This window comes from Vipera ursinii (genome assembly GCF_947247035.1).
Source record: "Vipera ursinii genome assembly, chromosome: 2".
Taxonomy (NCBI): domain Eukaryota; kingdom Metazoa; phylum Chordata; class Lepidosauria; order Squamata; family Viperidae; genus Vipera; species Vipera ursinii.
Genome location: NC_139513.1, coordinates 40,022,481 through 40,042,544, shown reverse-complemented (window position 1 = coordinate 40,042,544; position 20,064 = coordinate 40,022,481). Strand labels below are relative to the sequence as shown.

Here is a 20,064-nt window from a genome sequence, read left to right as displayed (position 1 = left end):
CAGACATATAAATGTTTTAAATAAGTACATAAAAAGTATATATAGTGGATTTTCATATTTGATTGTGGGGACATTGGCTTTTGTTCAGGGGTGAGTTGTACATAAAAAGCAGAGATAATTTGGATTGCAAATTCTTGACCATACCCTATGGATACTCTTGCTTCAGTTTCTGATGAGCAGTAGTAGTCTTTGGTTATCAGCCACCCAAGTAGTAGTCTTTGGTTAACAGCCACCCAATCAGCAACCAGTCAAAGTTACATCATGGGACTTGCAATCAGTCCTTGAAGTTCTGGCCATCTCAGTATCTCCCTGCTTAGCGATAGGTACATAATATTATGAAGATAGCAACATCCCATGATTGTGTGATCATGATTTGCAAACTACACTGTAGTTCCCAACAAATAAAATCAATGAGGAAGCCAGAAAAACTTTGCAAATGGTGACTACACGATGGGTTTTGCTTCATGAAGTCAAGTGCTGGAACTGCCATTGTAAATCAGCATAGTCACATGAAGTTATGCTTTACAACTACATTACTAGTGATGGCCCCAATTACATCATTAAGTGAGGACTGCTTGTACAGTGGGTAAACTTGAGCTGGGCTATTTATCTAACTTTAAGTTCAAATACTTTCCAAGATTGCTTCATAGAAAAAAAGAGAACCTAATGGTCTACAGAGGAAAATAAATAACAAATTATCAAAAAATAATAGAAACCTGTCTCAATAGTTAAGCAAAAGTCAGATAAGGTGATTTTGTCTAACTCTGACAATAAACAGCTTTCTAATCAAGAAGGAGATGAAAAAAATCTGCAAAACCACTACAGTACAGAAATGAGTACTTTCTTAAGATATTGATGCTGCATAATGTTATTTCTAGTTGAGTAATATCTTGGTCAGCAGGGTGCCCAAGGTAACACCTTCCTTTCTGTTTTAATAGGTGCAAATTCAGGGTAAATTTTGCTCCTCACTTTAATTCAGTTTATTCATAGTTGTGTTTGACTCGTCTTTGATTTATTATCTGAAGTTTTAATTGTATTTAGATGTGGTATCTTTTACATTTCTTTCTACATTTCCTATAATTGATTATTTTATTTATATCTTGAAACATTTCTAATAAATGTATAGTTGAAAGAAACATATCTCCTGAAGCATTACAAAATGGTCTAACATCTCATTGCTTTCAGAACACAGGAAAATGCAAATATTTGGCCTACGGAGGGATTGTTTTTAGTCAATAACAAGAATCAGTCAATAACTACTAACCCATTATATGTATGTACAAGCATACAAACTGTTTCAAAAGCAGCTTTAAATGCAAATGAAGATAATTCTTGCTTAACTGTGGTCTTTTCATGTTTGAAGAATTAAGGGAGGCACTTCCTTTGACCACAGCCACCTATCAGAACAAAACTGTATTCCATGCGAGGCCTGTACAGACGCTATTAGCGTATTATCCTTTATACAACTGTTATACGTTCTCTGTCCTTATCCAGTGGTTTTACCTTTCTTTCCTACCATATAGCAAGAATGTGCAACTTCCATTGATCTGTAAGATGATTTTTCCATAGATCCGGCACATTAAGCACTGAGCTGCATTGCAAAAATAGGCAGGGTCAGTTCCTGTTTTGGCAGATGATGGCAAAGAGACATGCAATGACAAAACATGATACAGTTGTATACTCAAGTTCCATGAGACTTAAGGCTAGTATAGTGTAGTATAGGTGGTATAGTATAGGTGGTACCTTGCTCGATAGTAGTAACTGTGAGAAGGATCTCGGAGTCCTAGTGGACAATCACTTAAATATGAGCCAGCAGTGTGCTGCAGCTGCCAAAAAAGCCAACACAGTGCTAGGCTGCATTAACAGAGGGATAGAATCAAGATCACGTGAAGTACTAATACCACTTTACAATGCCTTGATAAGGCCACACCTGGAATACTGCATCCAGTTTTGGTCACCACGATGTAAAAAAGATGTCGAGACTCTAGAAAGAGTACAGAGAAGAGCAACAAAGATGATTGGGGGACTGGAGGCTAAAACATATAGGGAACGGTTGCTGGAATTGGGTACGTATAGTTTAATGAAGAGAAGGGTGAGGGGTGACATGATAGCAGTGTTCCAATATCTCAGGGGCTGCCACAAAGAAGAGGGAGCCAGGCTGTTTTCCAGAGCACCTGAGAGCAGGACAAGAAGCAATGGATGGAAACTAGTCAAGGAGAGAAGCAACCTAGAACTAAGGAGAAATTTCCTGACAGTTAGAACAATTAATCAGTGGGACAACCTGCCTCCAGAAGTGGTGAATGCTCCAACACTGGAAGTTTTTAAGAAGAGACTGGACAGCCATTTGTCTGAAATGGTATAGGGTTTCCTGCCTTAGCAGGGGGTTGGACTAGATGACCTCCAAGGTCCCTTCCAACTTATTATTATTATTATTAAGGCTCCTATTTAGTGCTTTCTTTATTCACTTGGACTTATATAATACCTCTCAGGGAGTACTTAAAATCTGGTTCTGAGGTTCCAAAGGCCACCCCAACTCCCACAGTTTCATGACCACATTTCAGGTGCTCTATTTACAGCCATTTGCTGCGTCCTGCAGTTACAATGTTTATGTCAAATACCAGCATTTACTTCCAATTTTTAGCAAAACTCAATTGGCTTAATAACCACAGCATTCACATAATGACTTCCGCAAAAAAGATAGTAAAATCAGGTTGGTCATGTGGGGCAGTCGCTTTCCAACTGTCACAACTTACAACCTTATATTGTTCAACTAGTCCTCCGCTTATATCTGTAATGGAGCCTGCCCATCACGGACATAAGTTAAGGACTCCTGGTACAATGCACCAAAAATACACTATAAAGACAAAACAATTCTGAAAATCCCAGATCAGCAGTTCTTATACAACTGCTGGCTAATTCTACTGCATATTATTCCTGAAAGACCATGTGTAAGAGCAGGGAAGGGGTCATCAGACACTGTCTAGTACCATCCCCCTTCCTTTCTTCTTTTGGTGCACCTGTGACCCATGAATAGGATAATGGGGCCACTGTGACTGAGGTTATCTAAATGTCAAATCACATCTTACAAAGCTGGCATGGAACCTTTGTTAAAAATTACTACCAAGTCTTGGCCTTGAAATGAAATAGAATCCTCAGTTTCCATGTTACCTTGGGGTTATGCTAAACCAGGGAGTCTTCAAACTTGACCCTTTTATGACTTGTGGACTTCAACTCCCAAAATTCCTCAGCCACATGCCTAGCTGAGGAATTCTGGGAGTTGAAGTCCACAAGTCATAAAAGGGCCAAGACCCCTGTGCTAAATGAAGCGATGGGAAGTGGAATGGTTCATAGGCTTGCTGCAACTCACTTCTCCCCATTATTCCACTTCTGCTGCAACTCACTTCTCCACAGGGTAACTCTGGGCGACTCTGTATACAATTAACAGGGGGGAAAAACCAAGCTCAAGCTAGGAGCTATATGGATTGTGACAAATTTTGGAAAAATCAATTGTACAAAGAGACTCTTGGTTTATACTTAATTACTTGTTTATGATTCTGCTAACAAGTTGACTTCATGTGGGCAGCTGCATTGTTCCGAATATGTCCCTCCACTCTCCTGTCACCTCACTCCAAATGCGGGCTGTGGGGTTTCAGAGCTGCTCTTGAGCGTTAAATGGATTTTAATGGAGCAGAAAGCAAACTGAATTATCTAGTGGATACAAAGAAGGGAAGAAAGAAAAAGAGCTCATTAGCCAACTTAGGAAGCCCATAGGATGCTCAGACACTATTTCTTCTGCTTAAAATAGCAGAACCTGATCTGAAATCCCTGTGTTCAACAACATGTAATCTCCCTCCTCACCCACTCAGGACTCTTTGATAACAGGAGCTCAGAGAGACAATTGCCAGAATTCTTCAAGGCTGGCTGATTCGGTTAATACACTGAAAGCCAGGGTAAACAAGTGCCTTGATCTGCCTGCCTGTCACAATTAAAAGAAGAACACCCTGCAGGGTTTGACGTCTTCTCCTCCAGGGGCACCTGCCAAGGCAGCTTCTGCATCTGAAAAGCTTCTGCGGTTACTTCAATTCTTCTCTTTTTCCTCACCTCACACTCCTTTTTTTTAAGTATTTGGCATCAAAGCCACATGTTTGTTTGTGCTAGAGCTGCAACTGTTAGATGGCATTGCGGTAGTCTGTGGAGAAGGATTGCAGAAGGCAGTTGGCAGAGGTGTTGGTGGTTCAGAATTGATTCCAGTGTAGGAATTTGGAGAATATTTTTATTCAGCTCTGGCACTGGAAATGGCAGCAATTGTGGCTTTGGAGATTCGCAAAGAGTGGTTCCCAAGGAGTGGGCAGCCAAGAAACTGGAGAGTGGTCTGGCAGCAAACAGAGGATTAGAGACCAGCCCTGATCCTGGGGAAATGGCCAAAGAATTCCTTGGGAGAGCAGACAGTAGTATTCTCTTGCTTAGCAGTACTGCTGATGGACTGTTTCCTGATCAGCTGGCTAGTGCACATACGGGATTTGGCCACAGGACCCTAGAGGTTTGGAAGACAACTATGTGGGCTAGGACTCCAGTAGCAGCTATAAGGCAGCAGATGCTCTTACTGGCCAGTTCCTGGCAAGGTCTAGTGGTGACAATAACCACAATATGCTCAGTTTTGATACTGTGAAGATTTTGATATTGTGAAGATCTTCCGCTGCTTGAGACCACAATGGAAGTAAGAGCCTGCTGATGGTTCTGTCCTATGTGGATGCCAAAACCCATTTTGTCCTTTTTCCTTTCTGCATGCTATGGTGGTCTTTGCTACTGCCATTATATTTACAGGTTGGGGCAGCCCTGGTGTCTCTGAAGAGTAAGAAGGAAGACTGGAGCTTTGGATTGGCATCCTGGGTGAGAGGAGGCTTTGAGAGATGTTGGGAGGGGCTGAAGTCACTTGCCTCTTTTCTGGTTGAGAAGGGAGTTATCTAGCTGTGTTTGTGGGCAGGGCGAGAGTATTTTCTTCTGTTTTTTTTCTTCCCTGACCTACCCACTGAGTCTCTGACTAGGTTGGGTCAGGTTGGGTCAGAGGACTCCACCCTGACTCGAGGTTTTTAAGAAGAGACTGGACAGCCATCTGTCTGAAATGATATAGGGTCTCCTGCTTGAACAGAGGGCTGGACTAGAAGACCTCCAAGGTCTGACTCTATTCTATTCTATTCTATTCTATTCTATTCTATTCTATTCTATTCTATTCTATTCTATTCTATTCTATTCTATTCTATTCTATTCTATTCTATTCTATTCTAGATGGAAGCTGGGACTAGGTGGGAAATGGCAAATATATTTGTTGGGTATTGGGTGCTATTTGCTCAGGTGTTGCCAGACCCTTGAGGTAGGTCAGGTCAAGAAACTGACACCACTATAAATACTAGAACTCCACTTTATTGACAGAGGTTATGATAACAGAATCATGTAAGGTTGACTGTTCCCTCTTATATCAAAAACATTCAAGATAGGGCAACTTTCAGTTTCTTTCTCATGAGGTCTTGTTTTCCTGGACTGACTTTGTGTTTTGTGAACAGTCTCAGCATATCCTTTCTAAAGTCATCTCTGTTCCTTTACAGGTGTGTCGTAGCCCTTGGATTGGGATGATCAGTATTGTAAATTGGGAAGGGGATAGAGAAGGCAGGCAGAAGCATCACAATAATTCCAAACACAGGGAAATGTGATGGGATGCAGGGATAGGGAAGGAACATCATTACCAACTTCCAGCTTCCTGCACTCCACCTCCATCCTGCTAATTACAGCTTCAAGGTTTCTGAGTATTGCCTACTGCTACTAAATGCCAGGCAGGTCTACAATAAAGCCTCCCTCATCCAAGTTTCTGGTCATGGATGAGATGACCAACCTGGCATGTATTATTGAGGCCTGGCTGGATATTGAGAGAATGGTTCCCTCTCAGAAATGTGCTCATTTCAGTTACAGGTGTGGCTTCAGTTGAGATTCTGGGACAGAGGTAGGGGGCATAACTATTGTCATCCAAGAGTCTCTGGTGGTTTTCGGGGTCATTGTTCCACAGATAACTAGATGTCTGTCCTTATTTGTGTTATTGGGCTGTAGGAATCTGATGGGATTACTGCTTATGTACCAGATTTTTTTCTGTAGCTACTTCCTTACTTGAGATGCTCGATACTTTGTTCAAGTTGGCAGTGTAGTCAGCCAGGATTATGGTTTGGCCTTCACTGGGTGGACCTCCTACTCATAACAATCATAGACCTGATCCAAATTCCTGTCAGCCCAACTGTAGTAGGGATCATACATGAGGTCTGTTTTTATCTTAGAGCATTGGTAACGTGATCTGGACTTGGGGATGAGGTCATTATTCCATTTTTGTAGACAGACAGATCACTCCCTATTAATCTTGGAGTTCTCAGTGGCTAGTCCCCACTTCAAGGAAGAGGGATCTGTTTAGTCAGTCCACTGCAGTCACTTAACAATCTAGCTAAGATTCCAGAGGGATTGGGAGTAGTTCCTGAAGTTCTAGCATATAACTTGATAGACCCTTTAGTCATTCTTGGAACGAGCAGGTGATGGCAGTTTTGAATCTGATCATATCTGTATGGATTCTCTACACACATGGATACTGAGAGATATCTGGTGGTTGTTGTTGTTTTTTAGAGAAAGTCCAGGAGACAATTGCAGGAACATAAAGTGCAAAGTGTAACCCTAATCAAATACAGGTGAACCACTGTGCTGTTTTGTCCTGTAACCCGAGTTGTGTTTTTATTTATTACATTTTTATGTCATCCATCTCTCCTGTGACTGTGGGCAGCTTGAAACTTGAGTATGAACCTGTTAATCCCAAGGAGGTGGACAGGATCCTTGGGTTTTGTTTCCTGCCCTCTGTTCTGTTCCAGCCTACAACCAGCCCTGTTTGAATGTCAGAGACAACCCCTTTTTATAATCAACAGGCTGGGAAAAAACCAGCCAAATTTATTTACAAAGAGTTCAAACAAAAGTGAAACAAAAAGTTCAAACAAGACTTAAACCAAAAGGTTAAACAAGAGTTAAACAAGAATAACAGACCAGGACTCTAGCAGAAGATCTTCAAACGGTTGCCTTCAGCAACCAGCACCTCCCACACCTTCCCCTTTTATCAGCTGTCCCAAGTCGTGGCTTCTCATTGCCTTCTCCCAAGTTGCCTCATTGCCTTCCTTTGTTCTGCTCTGCTAGATTGCCTCCTGCTCCTAGCATCCCTGAACAGAGCCAGCTGTGGATCGTCTTCTTCCAATCGCTCGTGCTCACACGGTTGAGTCTGAACAAGATGGGAGGGGCCAGGTTGAGAGTCCTGCAGTGCATCAGAACCTCCCTCTGACACCAAAGGCTCTCAAAACCCCTCCTCCTCCTCCTCTTCAGAATCATCCAACCCAGCTGCCGGAACCACAGGCTGACACTGAATCACAACACCCTCTGTGTTTTAAATCTGCACCCTTCCTAATTGATCAACATCTTGAATTGCACCGGGGAGCCTACTGGGCATGGGGACAGCTTACTTGTCGGACTACTTATTTCCCATGGCTTCTGTCTTCTCTACTGTTCCAAATCTCCTTAGTGAATCACCTTATGGGTCCCAGGAAGTGTGTTTTCTCTGTCATGGTTCTTATATTGTCAACAGCCTCTTCTCTGAGATTTGGACCACCACCATCCCTACTCCTGGTCATCCAGAAAGCCTGACTTTTCCCCTAAGCAGTGGGGCCCAAAGCCCAGATGTGCATTTTTAAGTGGTCAGGGAGATTTTTACATGGGCCTCAACTGTCAACAGTTTTCTTAACTGAATTTGTTAGCCAGTGAGAGTTCCACTGGTTAGATAAGCAGCCATGTAAATTGGTTTAATATATCCATAACTAAATATAAGTGTAGGAAAAGGCAGTTCTGCACATGCACCTTCATATTCAAAGTAACTAGCATATTATCTAATAATATACTGCATGTTTTTCCATTTTTCATAATAGAGACCATCTTTTAGTGTGCTAGGCAAGCTGTGATACACACACATATATATTAACAAATCCTCACCTACTTAAATTTTTCACAATATGCTTTTCAGAGGAATGTAAGAAATTTAAAAGAAAAAGAAAAACATCTGATGAATACTGTTACTTTAAAAAACGTTATCCTGAAAAGCTGTTCATATGGCTTGCATCTGTGACTAAAAGCTGACATACTAAATTATTTTTATTTTCCTGGGTTTTTTTATGTTAGTAATAGCTTCTAGTTGATCTAGATTAGAAAGAGAAAAGTGAAGCATTCATAACCAATTTCTAAACAGAAAATGCCTCTTACTGTTTGCTTTCCCTGATATTGTTAAACAACATACTTTCCAACATACTGTAATTTCAGCACTGTCTGGTTCTTTGCTTTGGTAGACAATCATGAGTCCCTGCCCACTTCATTCTGCCACTTCATCCAGCAGCCTCATTTCATCTAAAACATACCTTCCCTTTGGCCCTTTTTTAGTCCCTCCTCATACAGCTAGTCCTTACTTAATAACTCACCAGTGTAATGACCATTAGAAGTTACAACCACATCAAAAAAACCAATAATGTTACAATCTGTCCTTGTGCTTAATGACCATTGCAGCATGTGTGGTCACATGGTTGCCATTTGGATGCATTGCAACTGCTGTGCATTTATAACCACTGCAACATCCAGGACCAGATGGACTACACCCCAAGGCTCTGAAAGAACTGGCAGATGTGATCTCAGAACCACTGAACTATATCTTTCAAAGATCCTGGAGCACTGGGGAACTACCAGAGGACTGGAAAAGAGCTGAAGTAGTTCCCATCTTCAAAAAAGGAAAAAAAAATGAATCCAGGAAACTACAGACCTATCCACCTGACCTCAATACCTGGGAATATCTTGGAAAAGATAATCAAGCAATGAATCAATGAACACCTAGAGGCAAACAAAGTCATTACTAAGAGCCAACATGGGTTTGTCAAAAACAGATCATGCCAGACAAATCTTATTGCATTCTTTAACTAGGTGACAAAATTAGTGGACCAGAGGAATACTGTGGATATAATTTACTTGGAGTTCAGTAAAACATTTGATAAAGTAGACCACAACCTACTACTTGATAAGATAGAAAATGTGGGTAAGACAGCATCACCACCAGATGGATTCGTAGCTGGCTGACTATGGCTGTACTCAATGTCTGGTCCTCAATGGAACTGCATCTACATGGAAGGAAGTGTGTAGTGGAGTACCCCGGGGCTCTGTTCTGGGCCCAGTGCTCTTCAACATCTTCATTAACGATTTGGATGAGGGGATAGATGGGGAACTCATCAAATTTGCAGACAACACCAAGCTGGCAGGAATAGCCAATACTCCAGAAGATAGGCTTAAAATACAGGAGGATCTGGACAGGCATCCCTCTGTTAATGCAGCCTAGCACTGTGTTGGCTTCTTTGGCAGCTGCAGCACACTGCTGGCTCATATTTAAGTGATTGTCTACTAGGACTCCGAGATCCCTCACACAGTTACTACTATTGAGCAAGGTACCACCTATACTATACCTGTGCATTTGATTTTTCCTGCCTAAATGTAGAACCTTACTTTTTTCACCATTGAATTTCATTTTGTTAGATAGCACCCAGTGTTCGAGTCTGTCCAGATCCTCCTGTATTTTAAGCCTATCTTCTGGAGTATTGGCTATTCCTGCCAGCTTGGTGTCATCTGCAAATTTGATGAGTTCCCCATCTATCCCCTCATCCAAATCATTAATGAAGATGTTGAAGAGCACTGGGCCCAGAACAGTGCCCTGGGGCATCCCACTACACACTTCCATGTAGATGCAATTCCATTGAGGACCACACACTGAGTACGGCCTGTCAGCCAGCTAGGAATCCATCTGGTGGTGATGCTATCTAGCCCACATTTTTCTATCTTATCAAGTACGTAGTAGGTTGTGATCTACTTTATCAAATGCCTTACTGAAGTCCAAGTAAATTATATCTACAGAATTCCTCTGGTCCACTAATTTTGTCACTTGGTCAAAGAATGTAATAAGATTTGTCTGGCATGATCTGTTTTTGACAAACCCATGTTGACTTTTAGTGATGACTTTGTTTGCATCAAGGTGTTCGCTGATTTGTTGTTTGACTATCTTTTCCAGAATCTTCCCAGGTATTGAGGTCAGGCTGATAGGTCTGTAGTTTCCTGGATCTATTTTTTTCCCTTTTTTGAAGATGGGAACTACATGAGTTCTCTTCCAGTCCTCTGGTAGTTCCCCAGTGCTCCAGGATCTTTGAAAAATATAGTTCAGTGGTTCTGAGATCACGTCTGCTAGTTCCTTGAGAACTTTGGGATGTAATCCATCTGATCCTGGTGATTTGAACTGATCTAGGCTGGACAGGTGTTCACTTACCATTTTCTTGCCTATCTTAACTTGCGTTTCTATTCTGTTTTTTATGGCACTGGTTTTGGTAGGTTTTTTCCTTTGTGTAAAGACAGATGCAAAAAATGAGTTAAATAGTTCTGCTTTCTCCCTGTTGCTTGTCACCTTCTTGCCACTTTCACCCACTAATGGACCAATCATTTCCTTAACTTTTTTCTTGTTTTTTATATGTTGAAAGAAGCTTTTTTTGTTATTTTTGACTTTGGTCGCAAGCCTTAGTTCATTTTGAGCCTTAGCTTTCCTCACTTCATCTTTGCAGGCACGGGCTATTTGCTGATATTCTGACTTAGTTATGTGCCCCTCTTTCCAATTCTTATACTTGTCCTTTTTAATCTTTCAATGTTGAAACTCTAGAAAGAGTACAGAGAAGAGCAACAAAGATGATTAGGGGATGGAGGCTAAAACATATAAAGAATGGTTGCTGGAATTGGATATGTCCAGTTTAATGAAGAGAAAGACTAGGGTTGACATGATAGCAGTGTTCCAATATCTCAGGTGTTGCCACAAATACAGGACAAGAAGCAATGGATGGAAACTAATCAAAGAGAGAAGCAATCTAGAACTAAGGAGAAATTTCCTGACAGAACAATTAATCAGTGAAACAACCTGAAGTTGTGAATGCTCCAACACTGGAGGTTTTTAAGAAGAGACTGCACAACCATTTGTCTGAAATGGTATAGGGTTTCCTGCCTGAGCAGGGGGTTGGACTAGAAGACCTCCAAGGTCCCTTCCAACTCTATTATTATTATTGTTGTTGTTGTTGTTATCCTCTAGTCACACAATCACCACTTGTGAGTTTCACAGCCACCTTTGAACAAGTAAAGTCAACAAAGAAGTAAACATTAAAATTGCACTCATCTGATGTGTCACTTAACAACCATGCATGATTCACTTAACAACCATATGTTAGTAGACCTCATAGAAATCCAGCGTGGTCACGTGATGTTTTGCTTAATGACCTAGTTGTGATGGAGTTGCAGGCCCCAATTGTGATCATTAAGCAAGGACTTCCTGTGTATAGTTTCAGAGGGGATAGCTTGATCTGTTATTTACAGTCTGTTGCCCTTCAGTTCTACTTTCCAAAGCACCAGAAGGTAAGACAAGAACCAGTTCATGGAAACTAATCGAGAGAAGCAACCTAGAACTAAGCAGAAATCACTGAAGGCTTTCAAGAAGAGACCATATAGCCATTTATTTGAAATGGTATAGGGTTGTGTGATTGAGCAGGGGATTGGGCTAAATGACCTCCAATGTCTCTTCTGTTATTCTACATTCTATTCAGCCCCAAATAGGCCATTGCAAGAAATTCCTGAAGTTATCCAAAAATCTAAAAGGTGATAGGTTGCTTATTTGCAAATAGTCTGCAACTCTATTGCTTCTGTCAAGTCTAAGGGGAAAACATCATCTACATATTCCTGGATTATTTCCTTATCTGCATGATCATAGAGATGTCCTTACCTTCCCAGATGAGTCCTCTACAGAGTCCCCATGATAGCTGTCCATTTCTAGCAATCTCTCTTAGAAAGCCTTTTTATAATTCTCATCTATTGTGTTTGAAAACAAACAATTCTCCAAAGGACTATTATTTCTACTTCCAAATGGAGTCCTGCATGAACAAACAAATGTCTAGATAGAAATACAGACAATTTAGCTCAGAAAAGATATCATTTAGGTAGTTCATAGGCTAATGTGCATGAAGAATTTATAATACACTACAGCTATTTTAAAAAGAGGAAAAAATATCTGGTAATCATTCTGACACCTATTGTTTTTCATGGAGCAACTTGTCTGTATCAGATTTAATAAGAGCATTATAAAGAGCATTTAAACACTCGCCCACCATCATTAAGAGAAATATAACCACAAGAGTGAAGGGTTGGGAATTGGACCTGAAATCCACATTTCTGTATCTATAACCAACATCCAAGCAATGAACTCTCAGAGGGGCTGGAACCTAGCCATCATCTGTCTATATCTGATCTCTCTGGTAAACATTACAGCTGCCAAGAATGAAGCAAGCAAAAAGCACTTACAGATTAGAAGGGAACACATGGCATTAACTGACCTGCTCAAGTCATAAAATATATTGTAGAGGAGGAAAAGAAAGAAAACCAATCATTCTCCCAGGGATGGCCCATCTGCTCTCGTAAAGCTTCAGTCATTACTACAAATAAATACATTCAGGCCAGAAAAATCTGGGATTCATTTCTATAGTTTCCATTTAAAAAACAAAACAAAAACTACACTCCTGGAGTCTTTTGGGAAGCTCTGCTAAACAAGTATGAGATCAGCAACCTAAAATTGTTAACATATCTGTCTTACATGCTCGAATGAAAGACCCAAGGAGTGCAAAACTATGTCCATAATCTTTTAATTGCAAAGCATACTCAGTTCTGAGAGATGTAAGAAAAGGAGAAATTTCCTGACAGTTAGAACAATTAATCAGTGGAACAACCTGCCTCCAGAAGTGGTGAATGCTCCAACACTGGAAGTTTTTAAGAAGAGACTGGACAGCCATTTGTCTGAAATGGTATAGGGTTTCCTGCCTTAGCAGGGGGTTGGACTAGATGACCTCCAAGGTCCCTTCCAACTTATTATTATTATTATTATTATTATTATTATTATTATTATTGTTGTTGTTGTTGTTGTTGTTGTTGTTGTTGTTGTTGTTGTTGTTATGTTGATGCCAGTTTTCATATTTTGCCTGTTTAATAGCATTTATCTACTGAATCAGGGAACTTTTCAAGGAAGCCTTTGATACCTGGGCTTTATGTTCCACTAAGGTACCTATTCTCATTGTAGAGTATCGTTCTCACTCACTTTTTAATATTAATTTCTAAAACATACATCCAATATTTTCATAGAAATCTACACCATATATATAAACATTAAGAACAATAATGACAGAAAAGACTCCAGTTGCTTTTTTTTTAAAGCAAAGTGGAAAGGACCAACTCTCTGTTTTTAAGGCACCATGTTTCAAACACCGGAGCAACCTGGAGAATTATCTGACAAGCCAAATTTTCTGAGCAGAAATGTTTTCAGAATCACCCTGTTTGCAATTCCAGTTTATACAGAAGATTAATCAGCTAAATTTAGCACTAAAAAGTTAAAGGCAACATCTTACGCTGTATCAGGAAAGCAATTGTCCACCAGTGTGAATTTTTCAAGACAATAATATAATCTCTCTACTGTATACCACAGATCTTATCTATAACTTGTACCCTTTTTTCAAATCCTCTTAGCCACAAATGATATATTTAAGACTAATATGTAATTTCCCACTTCTTCCAGTCAAGAAACTCTTTTAAAGCATCTGCTTTAAATGAAAGGGATCATGTCCCTTTTTATAAAGAGATAGTAATCACTTCTACAGTACCACAGAGAAAAATTCCCCAGATTGGCTAATTTAAACAACCATAAAGAGTTGTTAAGGGTTACTGAGAAGGTTAAGTAAGCATCTCTAATTGCATATCCATACACTTAACCTGGAAAAAAAATCCAGAATAACTGGCCAAGTGAGAAGCAAAGTTACTTTAAAGTTACTGCCATACTTCTGAGGCAGATGCAATGTAAATTTAACCACAAAAAAATACCAATTTCTGTAGCAAACTTCAATTTGTCCAGAGTCCCATTTTCAGAATTCTGGTGTTTATTTTTTCCATACCAATCTAAACAAGTAGTGTCATTCTATTCTGTGAACAGAAAAGTTAATGGAATATCAAGAGAGCCAAGCTGCAAGATATTTTGGGGCGTACAGTGGCAAAGACTATAGTAAAGACAGACAGGTGAATAAAAGAACTAGTACAGGGGTCGGCAACCTTAAACACACAAAGAGCCACTTGGACCCGTTTCCAAGAGAGAGAAAAACACTGGGAGCTGCAAAACTCATGCGCGCATGCATGCACGCGTACACGCAAGAGGGGGAGCTTGATTGAAGAGTTTAATTAAAAAGAAATAGAGGCTGCTGTACATGAGTTTTCTCTCTTTCTCTCTCTCTCCCCCTCCTTCCCTCCCTCTCTCTCCCTCTTTTTCTCTCCCTCCCTCCCTCTCCCTCTCTCTCCCTCTTTATCTCTCTCTTCCTCTCTCTCTCTCTCTCTCTCCCCCCCTCTCCCTTTCTCCCTTTCGCCTTGGTGGAGCAGTGGGCTAATGCCTCCTTCAGTAACACCAGCTGCCTGCAATTAGTGCAGGTTCGCATCCCACCAGGCTCAAGGTTGACTCAGCCTTCCATCCTTCCGAGGTAGGTAAAATGAGGACCCAGATTGTTGGGGGCAATTAAGCTGACTTTGTAATAATGCCGCTTGGGGTGTGTGTGAAAGCCCTAATAAGCAGGCATATACATAGGATGAAGGCTACTGCTAAGCTTGTAAGCTGCCCTGAGTCTTCAGAGAAGGGCAGGATATAAATGGAATTAAAATAAAAAAAATCTTCTGCTCACCTGGCAAGCTGGCTTCACACTGTTCTCGGACAAGCTGACAGACATTCTCAATGGGCTGGCTCTCCTTCCCTGCTTTCTGCTGCTTCCTGCTTCCTGTGGAGATGTAGCAAAGGCAGGAGGCCTACCCAATAAGCTTGTCAACTTCTTGGAGAACAGTGTGAGGCCACTCTCTTTTTTATACACACACACACACACACACACACACACACACAGAGAGAGAGAGAGAGAGAGAGAGAGAGAGAGAGAAGGGAAGCGCAAGTGACTCTCTCCATCTTGTTCTCTCTCTTTGCAAATGGCAGAGGACAACTGGGAGCTGCAAGAGAAGGCTGAAAGAGCTGCATGCGGCTCCAGAGCTGCAGGTTGCCAACCCATGAACTAGTATGAAGCATTTCAGTATCATCATTTCCGCTGGACAGGAATTTTACTCTTAGTGGCAAATCCCGGGGAGGGCGTGTCTGTTTTTATATAAATGACAGATGGTGTAATAATGCCAAGGTGGTTTCAAGTCTGTGCTTTCCATATGTGGAGCTTCTGACCATCAAATGCAGACCCTTCTATCTGCCTAGAGAATTCTCTGTTACCATTATCACAACTGTGTATATCCCACCTGATGCAAACAGAGAAGAGGCCCTGAAGGCTCTCTGTCATACCATCAGTGACTGACAAACTACTCACCCAGAGGGCACATTTATTGCAGTGGAGACTTTAACCAAGTGGATTTGAAAGCTCTACCCTGCCACATTTCCATCAATATGTGGACTTTGCAACCAGATGGGACAATACACTGGATCATCATCAAGAAGGCTTTCAAAGCTATCCCCTGCCCTCACTTGGGCTCCTCTGACCATCTCTCAGTGCTGCTTATTCCAGCATACAAACCTTTATTAGTCAGAGTGAAACCTACAGTAAAGCAGGTGATGGTTTGGACAGAAGGAGCTATAGAAGCATTACAAGACTGCTTTGAGTGCACAGATTGGGGCATGTTTAAGGAAGCAGCTACTGAAAACCAACATACAGATGTTGAGGAGCATGCCATCACAGTGTCTGCAAATATCCAAAAGTGCATAGAAGATGTCTGTGTCCTTAAAAGTATTGTTCTGAGGGTGAATGAAAAATCATGGCTGATTTATGAGGTCCGCAAGATGCTGAAAGCACGGAATGTGGCTTTTAAATCTGGTGACATGCTGGCACTTAGAACAGCCAGAGAAAATCTGAAAAGTGCCATAAAAGGTGCAAAGCAAGCCCATTGCCAGAAAATTCAGAACTTTTTTCAGGACCCAACAAACACCAGGCAAATGTGGCAAGGGATCCTGGCCATTATGGATTACAAGGCAACTCCATTGAGATGCAAGGATGACACAGACTTCCTAAACAAACTGAATACATTTTGGGGAAGATTTGAGGCATCAAATAGCACTCCTGCTAGGAAAGCTGTGCCCCATCCTGATGAGCAAGTGCTAAGCTTTGATGTCACCTCTGTCCAGAAGACACTGCAGAAAATTAACATTCGGAAAGCAGCAGGCCCAGATAACATCCCTAGACGTGTCCTTAGGGAATGCGCAGATGAGCTGGCTTGTGTGCTCACAGATATTTTCAATCTCTCATTGCAGCAGGCAGTGGTCCCATCATGCTTTAAGATAGCCATCATCTTGCCAGTGCCAAAAAAGTCCACAATTACAGGCCTCAATGATTACCGTCTGGTTGCACCATTATGAAATGCTTTGAGAAGCTGATAAAAGACATTATTACAACCAGCCTCCCAACAGCATTTGACTCGCTTCAGTTTGCCTACCAACCAAATCACTCTACAGAGGATGCTATTTCTTCTGTTCTCCATCTGAGCTTGAAGGACTTAGAGGAAAGAAATACTCATGTGCGTTTGTTGTTTGTTGACTTCAGTTTGGCGTTTAACACAATCATTCCCCAGTATCTAGTAGACAAACTGGGCCTTTTAGGCTTAAACATTCCTTTGTGCAACTGTATTCTGGATTTTCTTACCAACAGGCCGCAATATGTGCGAGTTGGAACAAATACCTCTAATACCATTTTCTTGAGCACAGGTTCTCCTCAGGGCTGCATCCTGAGTCCACTGCTGTTCACCCTGTTGACCCATGACTGTTGTGCTAGGTTTGCCACCAACCATATTGTGAAGTTCCCAGATGATACAACAGTAGTGGGCCTTATTCATGATGACAAGGTGGAAGCTTACCACAAGGAGATTGAGGGGTTGGTGAACTGGTGTAAGGAACACAGCCTAGTTTTAAACACTGGAAAAACCAAAGAGATCATTGTTGATTTCAGAAAAGGCAGGCACAGCTACACTTCTCTGTGCATTAATGATTCACCTGTGGAGATGGTTACCAACATCAATTCTTGGGTGTGCAGCTAACGAGTAGGCTGGCTTGGTCGCTCAACAGTGAGAAACTGGTGAAGCAGGCACAGCAGCACCTGCATTTTCTGCATCACATGAGAAAAGCACATCTTCCTTTCCCTGTCCTGACCACTTTCTACAGAGGAATGAGCGCAAGCATCCTGTGATAGAGCATCAGGGTGTGATTTAGAAGCATCACTGCTTCAGATAGGAAGGTGGTGCAGAGAGTGGTGAGGATGGCTGAAAAAAAATAAAAAAAAAGATCATTGGCAGTTCCCTCCCCTCCATCCAGGACATAGCACAGAAGCACTGCTTGAGCAGGGTCCATAAATTTATCTGGGACACTACACATCCTCTTCACGACCTGTTTTCCTTGTTACCTTCTGGGAGGAGGCTTCATGGTATCCCTAGCAGAACATCCAGATTCAGCCATAGTTTCATTCCATACAGCATTAACCTTGTGAACTCTCAAGCTTCCTCCTTCCATTATATATCCAAGATGGACAGTATTTAATATTTATTTGTTATGTATATGTAGGGGTGTGGGTCTATACATATGTGTATATAGTATGGTTAGGTATGTGTCATGTATGTGTTTCACTTTGAGAACGGGCAACTAAATTTCATTTTTGATGTGTGCCGTTGTGCCCACAGTAAAAAAATGACAATAAAGGTTATCTTATCTTATCTTGTCTTGTCTTGTCTTGTCCTGTCCTGTCCTGTCCTGTCCTGTCTTGTCTTGTCTTGTCTTATCTATCTTATCTTTCAGAAGCTCTGTTAGTATTAAAGATAATTGGGAATCTGGGTTTATCTCCGACTAATGTATACTATAGATATCCTTTGAGATATGTTGAGAAAAATTGTTAACCTTTGCAATTAGTAGATAAAAATATCTGAAACCAAGTCTCTCTCATTATAATCCAGTAGTCTAATTACCATGTAACACTGGCCTCCCCCCTTATAAAGGGAAATATTTTACAAGGACCAGCTCTGCACGCTGTCAAAATCTTCAGCTTTTTTGCAACATCTTTAGGCACTGTCTCTCTCCTGATTTCAAACTCCAAGGCCTGAAAGTTATGATCAGATAGGGAAGCTCATTTTTTAAGTTTCTGGAAGTTTTCTCCCTCAAGTTATGCTTCATATCAATCAGCATGTTGATTGCTTCGTCTGCTTGTTGAAAAAGCAGAATGCAATAAGAAATAATTCGCCTAAGCATTTATTAGCGTATATTACTTTTGCAGGATTTATGAGCTTTCTGGATAGCATATGATTACTTGAAGTCTTTCTTTCAGAGGCTCTGCTTATGTTAAAGTTACATAATAAATCTATTTTTATTCCCTTACAAAATAAATCAATCATTCCTTCATGCTTTTTTATCTACAAATGGAGGCTTGAAAAGTTAAGAATATATTTCTTTGTAATCAGCAGATTTTTTTTAACCTCCTTTTTTTACTGAACATGTTTTGTTATGATATGAGTGGTTTCCAGGCATAATGGCCCAAGGAAAAACATTACAGTATTTCAATCCAATTAAGTAAACTCTTGCTATCATAGTAAGCAAAAACAGTATAGATGAGAAAATGCAACCAATTTAATTATCCTTCTGGTGTTTCATTGCTGGTATAGCAAAATTTATATTGACTTGTTTACTTGTTCTCAAATCCTATACGTTGTCTAGACTTTAGTGGGATACATTACCAGACTATGATAATTCTATACATTTTCCAAGCAAAGGAGAGAAATCCAAATTTTTCCACTCTAGTTCTGAAACTCTTTGAAGTTTCATTCCTGATCTATGACTTAAAGTTTGAACTTGCAGTGAAGTGGAGGCACTAGATCTGTGCTTCTAAAAGGAAAAAAAATGTTTTGGTAGACATGTAAATAGAAAAGGAATGGTGATACACTATCAGATTTGCTTTAAACTCGGTGGTTCTTGTAACCAGATTGACATGGCTTAAGCTTGATGAAAAGTGATTCTTTAGCTTCATTATTCATTCCACCTCCCTGTCACCCAAGCTCTGCTGATGGCTTAGCTGGCCTTGAAATTGTACATTCTACTGAAAAGCAAAAAGGTTACAGCCATTTATGATTTTCACATCTATGGGATAATGGACAAGTGTCTTTTCTAACTACTTTGCCGCCCTTATCGCGTCCGCAGATAATCGCCCGGCCGCCCTGTTTAGGGTGACTCGCTCCCTCCTTAACCAGGAGGTGAGGGAGGATCCCTTGCAGGGACGAGCCGAGGAGTTTAGTCATCATCTGACGGACAAAATCGCTCGGATCCGGACCGGCTTGGACTCTGACTGGGCAGAGTCTGATGTGGAGGAATCAGGCGGTCTTGAGCACGTTATCTGGACTGAGTTCGACCCTGTTTCCCCTGATGATGTGGACAGGATCATGGGGAGACTGAGCTCCACCACCTGTTTGTTGGATCCGTGCCCCTCCTGGCTAGCTTATGCGGCTCGGGAGGGAACACGAGGCTGGTTCCATGCAGTAATAACTGCTTCTTTGAAGGAGGGTGTCTTCCCTGCCGCCTTGAAGGAGGCGGTGGTGAGACCCCTCCTCAAGAAGCCTGCTTTGGACCCGGCTGTTTTAAACAACTATCGTCCAGTCTCCAACCTTCGCTTCCTGGCGAAGGTTGTTGAGAGTGTGGTGGCGCATCAGCTCCCTCTGTTCCTGGAGGAAACTGATTATCTGGACCCGTACCAATCGGGCTTCAGGCCTGGACACAGCACGGAGACGGCATTGGTCGCGCTGGTGAATGATCTCTGGAGGGCTAGGGACAGGGGTTGCTCCTCTGTCCTGGTCCTATTA

The 20,064-nt window shown here is 41.3% G+C and overlaps 1 long non-coding RNA gene across 1 annotated transcript in view; it reads right to left on the bottom strand.

Moving 5' to 3' along the window:
• LOC310635407 overlaps positions 1 to 15,075 on the bottom strand; it is a 101,272-nt gene extending 86,197 nt beyond the window's left edge. The window contains exon 1 of the long non-coding RNA XR_014491400.1: positions 14,880 to 15,075. This is a non-coding gene — a long non-coding RNA (uncharacterized lncRNA). The remainder of the gene's footprint in view (positions 1 to 14,879) is intronic.
• Between the last annotated feature and the right edge of the window lie 4,989 nt (positions 15,076 to 20,064).